Source organism: Urocitellus parryii, chromosome 7, assembly GCF_045843805.1.
Source record: "Urocitellus parryii isolate mUroPar1 chromosome 7, mUroPar1.hap1, whole genome shotgun sequence".
In the NCBI taxonomy this organism is placed as follows: Eukaryota; Metazoa; Chordata; class Mammalia; order Rodentia; family Sciuridae; genus Urocitellus; species Urocitellus parryii.
Genome location: NC_135537.1, coordinates 28,649,123 through 28,656,616, shown reverse-complemented (window position 1 = coordinate 28,656,616; position 7,494 = coordinate 28,649,123).

Below are 7,494 nucleotides of genomic sequence, written 5' to 3'. Positions count from 1 at the left end.
TTTCCCTTTGTATTTATTTACTTTTAATTCTTACAGGGATACTATGTGATTTCTCAAATTTTGGGATTCATAAAGAGAGATAGCGTCCTTTAGTACAATTGCATTCATTGCATTTTTCCAGTAGTAGAAAAATATTGGAAGTCTGCTTTGGTCATAATTTTCATATATGTGAGGTTTTGTTTATTTGCTCTTTGGTTTCTTTCTTTTTTTTTTCTTTAAAGAATAATAGACTATTAGAAGTTATAGTTTGTATGGTTAATTAGAAAGAAGTAGATTTTTCTCATGAAAAGAATAGTGAACAATTCTGGAATTTTTTATTTTATTTATTTATTTTTTATCTCTATTGATGTGTAAACTAAATTCCCACATTGGGAATACTGTAGTCTCAAAGTCAAGTTAAATTCGTATGATGAACACTTCATGGCAGCAAACTATCCTCTTTAGTTGCTAAATTTATGGTTTTGGTTTTATTCTTTTAATAATTGTCTGTTTTAGAAACTTATTACAAATACAGAAGAAATATTGACAGATTTAAATAGACTGAGTGAAGTTCTACTCATTTTCTGAATTGTGCATTTGAGATAAGTAATCAGAGACTTGTGAATCTTACACAATACACACACACATACATACATTTATATATATATATATAGAGAGAGAGAGAGACATTTAATTATTTTCAGCTATTTACTCTGTATTTTTTTTAGATAAACATTATAGTAGAATGTATTTTGACAAACATATATGGAGTATAACTTACTGTAATTAGGATTCCATTCTTGTGATTGTACATGATGTGGAGTTTCATTAGTGGCGTATGCATATATGACATAGGGAAGTTATGTCTGATTGATTCTACTGTCTTTCCTATTCCCTATCACCCTCCCTTCCCTTCATTCATTCCCCTTTGTCTAAATCACTGAACTACCGTTCTTCTCTCCTCCCCATATTGTATTTTTGCATCCACATATCAGAACATTCAGCCTTTGGTTTTTTGAGATTGGCTTATTTTCCTTAGCATGATGATCTCTAGGTCCATCCCTTTTCTGGCAAAAAATCATAAAGTTATTTTTTATGGCCAAGTAATATTCCATGTGTATATATACACCACATTTCTTTATCCATTCATCTGTTGAAGGGCACCTAGGTTGGTTCCATAGCTTAGCTATTGTGAATTGAGCTGCTAAAACATTGATGAGGCTGTATCACTGTAGTGCTAATTTTAAGTACTTTGGGTATATATCAAGGAGTAGGATAACTGGGTCAAGTGATGTTAGTTCCATTCCCCGTTTTCTAAGGAATCTCCATGTAGCTTTCCAGAGTGGTTGCACCAATTTGCAGTCCCATCAGCAATGTATGAATGTACCTTTTTCCCTACATCCTCATCAACCTTTATCGTTACTTATGTTTTTGATAATTGCCATTCTGACTGGAGTGAGATGGAATCTCAGTGTAGTTTTAATCTGCACTTCTCTAATAGCTAGAGAAGTTGAACTTTTTTTTCATATATTTATTGACCATTTGTATTCTTTTGAGAAGTGCCTGTTCAGTTCCTTTGCCCATTTATTGATTGGATTATTTGTGGTTTTTTGGTGTTAAAAGTTTTTTGAGTTCTTTATATATCCTAGAAATTAATGCTCTGAGGTGCAGGTGGCAAAAATTTTCTCCAATTCTGTAGGCTCTCTCTTCACATTTTTTATTGTTTCCTCTTCAGTGCAGAAGCTTTTTAGTTTTATACCATCCCATTTATTGATTCTTTGATTTTATTTCTTGCACTTTTGGAGTCTTATTAAGGAAGTCATTCCCTAAGCCAAAATGGAGAGTTAGGCCTACATTTTCTTCTGGTCAGTATAGGGTCTTCTGGTCTAATGCCTAGGTCCTTGATCCACTTTGGCTTTTGTGCAAGGTGAGAGGGATTAAATTTCATTCTGCTATGTATGGATTTCCAGTTTCCCCAACACCATTTGTTGAAGAGGCTGTTTTTTCTCCAATTTGTGTTTATAGCACCCTTGTCTAATATAAGATAACTGTGTTTATATGACTTTATGTCTTCTATTCTGTTTGTTTCATTGACCTTCATGTCTGGGTGCCAGTAGCATGCTTTTTTGTTACTATGGCTCTGTAGTATAATTTGAGGTCTGGTATTGTGATATCTCCTGATTCTCTTGATGAGGATTGTTTGTCTATTCTGGACATCATATTTTTCCAAATGAATTTCATAACTGCTTTTTCTATTTCTATGAAGAATGTCATATAAATTACATTAACTCTGTATAGTGCATTTTGATAATATGCTTGTTGAAGAACATGGGAGATGTTTCCATCTTCTAAGGTCGTCTTTAATTTCTTTAGTGTTCTGTAGTTATCGATGCAGAGGTTTTTTCACCTCTTGTTAGACTGATTCCCAAGTATTCTATTTTTTTAAGGCTATTATGAATGGGATAGTTTTCTTAATTTCTCTTTCATCCAGTTATTAATGTTATTAAGTTTGAGCTGGGGATACCCTCTCTTGGCACCCTTTAATAGCATATTTAATTGAATAGACATTTTAGAACTATTGATTAAAATTCTACATTTGAATTTCTGGATAAAGACTGGTGACTGGGGAGATAATCATAGCAATAGAAACCAGCATCTGGATTGAGCTTTCAGCATCACTCTGGATCAAGTTACCCCCATAGCGTAATCCTAACCATAGTTGATTTTGCAAAAAGCCTTAAGTTTTTTTTAAATAATGTTATTTATACTAAAGGGATAAGTTTGGGCCAGATATAGCTAACATTCATATTTTGTTTAATCCTATGTAGTTCAAATTAGGGATAACTTCCTGCAATAATTTTCATACTCTGTCCCTTTATTTAAAGGAAACCTTTCATTAGGTGTGGAAGAGGATACAATAGTTAACAAGTTGAATGTTCTAGCTGAAACTAAGTTGGGAAGAAAGCAATGCGCTAAGGCTTACAAAGTATTCTAGGAAAGGAGTTTCTGTGTACTCTCAGGCAAACTGGAGGGCTGAAGAAGGGGGTGGACCTATGAAAAGCATGTTTTGGTCACTTGAACTTGTTTCTGTTTACCTAGCCTTTTTTTTTTTTTTTAAGTTGCTCTGTCCTAATATGAATGGTAACCAGAGCTACTATTCCAAGGTTACAACAAAAGCTAGATTTGTTTTTTTCATTGTTTGTTGTTTACTTCATACTTTTTAGTTCCCGTGCTCTTAGTTTTAGCCAGATAGGTATGCTCAGTAACCAGATGTTTTTTCACTAGAAGGCTTCAGTCTTTTAGGGTTGAAAACAGACATGATTGTAGGAAACCTCCCTCCTGTTTCTACAGATTTCTTTTGTTTCTGCCTTTGTGTACCTGCTGCTGAAACTAATTCATAAGCAGCAACTTTTTCAGAGGAAAATGTGAGTGAAAGTGAAATCCAAAATAATCTCGGCCTTCTCTTTCAGGGGACTTTCTGGCTCTTTCTGCAGGTATTTTCCTCAGATATTCATAAGTTGAGAGCATCTCAAGAGTCCTTAAAACTGCTACAGAGATGGTGTGATATTAAACAGTCTGCCCAAGCTGTAGGTCTTAAATGGACATTGTGGTTTCAAAGGATAACTGAGTGGTTTTAAGTGTTAAATATAAATACCAAATGATAGTTACATGCTTCTCACCATGCAGTGATATTGACAGTCTCTTTCTTTCTGAGGGTGAGAAAATTTGACTGATCTTGCAATATTTTATGTACCTTTCAGTGAAACTAAATATAGCCAGAGAATCCACATTTAAGATGTACTGTTAGGATTTGGAACTTAAATTTGTCTTCCAAAGGCTTATATGGTAAAGGCTTGGTCATCAACTTGTGCTCCCATCAACTTGGGAGAAACTTTTGGAGTTGAGTTTAGGGGAAGGAAGTTAAGTCAGTGGGGCATGTCCTTGAAGGGGATATCCCAACCCTTTTCTTTGGTTTCCCAACCTGTGTAAAGTGATCAGCTCTCCCCTGCCATGTACCTTGCCATGTGACTATAGATTGAAATGCTGAACCAAAATAAATCCTCCTTTTTAGGTTTTTTATCTCAGGTTTTTGATAGCAATGGAAATCTGATTAGCCCATAATGCTTAGCACTGTTTGAGTCTGACAGTATCAATGACACCTAGTAGTACTTTGAGGCATATATTATCCTCATTTCACATATAAGGAAACCAATGCTTAAGAAGTCAATTTTATTCCTGATTAATAGGAAAATAGTAAGCTTTGAGATCAGGTTACATCAGTGGTTTTTCCATTCCATGTGGACTATGATGTATAATTCCTATCTTGATGAAATATAATGAACTTCCAAAAATTAGCCATTAGAAGTTCTTCTCTAGTTTGTAATGAAGATGGTTTTACAAATATTAGTAATTAATATCCATTTGTGTTCTGAGTTTTATTTAATAAACTGGAAGAAGATTGGCTTGGTTTTTATTTTCATATAAATGATAGCTATAACTGAATGAAATGCTATATCATTAAATATTCACAGTTTATTTGAGTCAGATATTATAATCAGGGCAAAATGAAATGTGATTTATGTTTACATATTTGCAAAGATAGGCCTTTTGGCCTAATTCTGATGAGGCCATGGGTTTCATGCCTATGCAGACCAATAGTGTATACAGTGAACTGCCTGCTACAAATGTCCTTATCCCTGTTTACTTACCTTACTAATGTGTGTCTTTAGGAATTTACCAAGAGAATGAATAGCACAGGAAAAAAGTCCTTTCCTTGCATGGGAAACTCAAAGAGTCAGTGGTATGTTGACTTATTCTAAGGCCAAGTTTGGTTCATTGTAATATTAACCACTGCCCCCAGTTTCATTTGTTAAAATATTCAAACCATAATTTAAATCCTTAACTCATATAGAAATACAGTTTCTAAACGTTAACTGTTACTGAATAAAAGCAGTGCTTATTTATTTTCTGGGAAAAAAATGACATCATCATTTAATAGGAGACCTTTTTTTTAACTCAGTGTTTTATTGTAGTGCTAAGAGAAGAATAATGTAGATATATTTAACTTGACATCTACTTTTTAATTTATTTTAATTAGGTTTTATTTGACAGCAGAATGCATTTTGATTAATTGTTCAATTGCTGCACAACTTTTCATTTCTCTGGTTATACATGGTGTAGCGTTGCACCATATGTGCAGTGACACATCTACTTTTATAGCACACAAAAATAATTGCTTTGTGAGGATCTGCAGTGCACCTGAACCTTATAGTTGCCTAATCTATTTAATTAGAAAGTCCTATGGAGAGTAATATATTCTTAAAACTTTTTTTAATGTATTGTTTTTAGGGGATGTGAAAATTATAAAGATTGCTTTGACTTTTCGTTTTCTCTGTACAACCAACAAGCTAGAAATAATGTGCTGGTTAAGAAGAATTAAAGGTCAGTTTAGAATGCCAACACCTATTGTTTACCATAGAAAGAGAAACTGGCAAATCATTTCAAACACTGAGCTATTTTGCTGCAGGGCAGGGAAAAGAGTTTCTTAAGCTGTGATGCCTACCTTTAATATTTACATCATCATAGCCCTAGATGCCTTACATGGCCTGGGTATTCTGAGAAATGAGTCCTCTTTACAATTAAACCAACAGAGCATTGGCAAACAAAGTTTTGTGTGAAAGGGTTACAAAACAGTTAAGCATTCATTTGTTTAGAGCAGTAGAAAATTATCTTCAGCATTAACCAGGATACTATTCCAATGAATTGAGAGTTCCTATATATGAGCTCTTACAGGAACTGGCACCTTTCAGAGAACCTGGTTTATAAGTGAAGTGGTTTGCAAGTTCTTAAGGGTGATATGGGGATCATAGTAGTGTAAAAGGGGGAGGCAAATGGTAGGACCGCAGGCCTAGTGTCCCTTTTCCAAAAACTTCATTTGTGTTTTATATGTTGATTTTTTTTTACATGTTTTAAAACACTTTTAAGAGAAACCTTTTAACAAAATTGAATGCTACTGAACTATTTTAATCTTTTAACAAAAGTCTTCTGATAGCATTTAAACCTTTTTTGAATGTTAACATTCTGTGGAATTATTGTTATAATCATTATAACAATCATTATGGTGGGGAAATCAGTGGTCATAGTAGAACATATCTTCTAGTGGTTTAAAAATAATTACCTGAAGTTGGACATGGTGGTACATGCTGTAATTTGAGCTACTCAGAGGCTGAGGCAGGAGGATCACAAGTTCAAGGCCAGCCTGGGTAACTTAATGAGACCCTGTCTCAAAAAAGATCTGGAGATGTGATTCACTGGTAGAGCTCCCTGAATTCAATACCAAGTACAAAAAAAAATAATAATAAAAATCTGATATAAACCTGTTTTATTCTAATTGCTCTTACTTAGGACAGTTGGGAGTTTGTTCATTCTTTCACTTGATTAAATGGTTAATTTCCTACGTTACTGCCACATTGTATGTCTGGCAAGTTTGGGAACAAGTGAATTTTGTAAAAGGACTCTGACCCAAAGTGGAAGTAGGAAGTTACCCCAAACCTTTTGAAAGGAAAAGCCTTGAGAAAAACATCAAACCCAGGCACTTGGGCCTATAATAAATGTGAATCACAGGCTTCCTTTTTCTTCAGCAAATGTCAGAAACGCTTGGCATCTGAGTGCATTGTGTTTCTCCCCCTTTTTCAGAATGGCTCGACTTGGAAAGGTCAACATATCCCTTTATCCCTTTGGGAAAATCTTTTCTTATAAATTGGAATGTTTATACACATAATTGTAGGAAAAGTTTAACATTTGCTTTGATGGGACAGCACTTTGTTCGATAGAATGAAATTATTCTTTTTTTCCATTTTCCTGCCTGTTTGTACATCATAGTCACTCAAATTACTGAAAGAACTCTGAGGCACTTCTTTGTTTGGGATCAGATCATCCTGTCCACAAAATCAGCCAACGCCTTGGGCTTCCAAAAGGCAAGCATGTTCCATCCTTTATTTACTCCAAGGGACTCATTTGTGAGAGACTTTGTTCTGAATCAAAGCAGTAATTTTCCATAGACTGTATATGCTCAAACTCTAAAGGAGGAGAAGGGGTATGGCGATGGGGAAGAGCAGAAGAAAAAGGAATAACTGCTCTAGTCCCTCCCTCCTGTTTTACCTTTGTTCAAATTTCATCCCATGTGGACAGGATATACAGTGTCCAGTGTGTCAAATGAGTTACTTTTTGTCTTTTGGTTTTTGTAAAGGATTCAGGACATCAAGACAACAAAGTGATTTGCTATAATCTGCCTCCATTTTGATAACATAAATGCATGTAGTCATGAACATTCTTTCTCATTATAGAGTCCATTTTTTTGGCCCATCTTGAATTGACAAGCAATTATATTGGGCAGATATGTTTGTTTCTGTAGCAACCAACAAGCAGATACCCAAAACAGGTTTATGATTCTTCTTAAAGTAAAAATGCCTTAATTTAGCAATGACTAAAAATAAACACTAGGAGGGACTTTTA